At 35.0% G+C, this 1,022-nt stretch overlaps 1 protein-coding gene across 1 annotated transcript in view; it reads left to right on the top strand.

Annotated features, from left to right (window-relative positions):
• The window catches only part of LOC119589185, a gene marked incomplete at its 5' end in the record, with an annotated part of 121,836 nt that overhangs the window by 116,006 nt on the left and 4,808 nt on the right, over positions 1–1,022 (top strand).

Below are 1,022 nucleotides of genomic sequence, written 5' to 3'. Positions count from 1 at the left end.
TCGTAACTTGTGTACGGTCGTAGATGGAACTAGCAGCCAAAATTTTACTTCAGAATATATGCCTCTTAACAATGTAGCTGTATATACTTGGTCTGCCATGCGTGCTTACTCACTCTGGTGAAGTAAATCGTAGCTGTGTAGATTCATGGTGAAAGTCCTTGTCTCTGAGAAAGTAGAGACGTGTGTTGTGTCAGAGTGAATGTCATGTAGTATTTTTCCTATCTTTAGAAAACCTGTCTTTAATCTCCATTCATCTGTCTTTGTATACAGTAGATATAAGCAGTGTATTGTAGCTTCTTCCTAAACTATCCTCAGAACACATTATCTTACTTTTATACTTGAAAACAAACAAACAAAAAAAATTCACGTGTACTGGATAGCCAACTCACGCATCAACGAAAAAAATCGACAAGCAGAAAAGTTATTTTTTCTGCAGTTACACCTACACGTGTCACAAAGTACAAATATACATCAGCTTGTGTTGGCGGCTCCAGGCAAGACAACACACCTTCAGTTTCTTGCGCATGTCTCTGCATGGTTAATGATTGTGACAGTATCCACTACTTAAGTATATGTATATATTTGCCTAACTTTTCGTAGAATATCTTTTCTCGTAGTTATTTGAGCTAGAGTTGTAGATTTCAATGCTTCATAGATATGGATATTTCCAAGTAGTTGCAGTATATTTAGGCGATCGTTTGGTCGTCGTTGCATTTATAAACTCAGTATATTTTAAAGATATTGTTTATTTCTAATGTTTAAGGAAATATTATGTAAATCAAAATATATATTAATGAATCATACGATACCAGTTTGAAAATATGTAGACTATAGTGTCTGTATATATATAAGGAGAATGTATTATATTCAACTGCTTTAATAACAAACACCCTTGGCAAATGTGATTAAACCAAAGTAGTCGGATCATCAGTCATGCAGAAATACCAAAGACATGTTAGACTTCTATAACTATAACCCAGAGACACTGGGTTTCACAGATCTAGTCTCCGCCACAACAAGCC

The sequence above is a fragment of the Penaeus monodon genome, chromosome 25 (genome assembly GCF_015228065.2).
Source record: "Penaeus monodon isolate SGIC_2016 chromosome 25, NSTDA_Pmon_1, whole genome shotgun sequence".
In the NCBI taxonomy this organism is placed as follows: Eukaryota; Metazoa; Arthropoda; class Malacostraca; order Decapoda; family Penaeidae; genus Penaeus; species Penaeus monodon.
The sequence above is the reverse complement of the archived record's forward strand: the minus strand, read 5'-3'. Positions and strand labels throughout refer to the sequence as shown.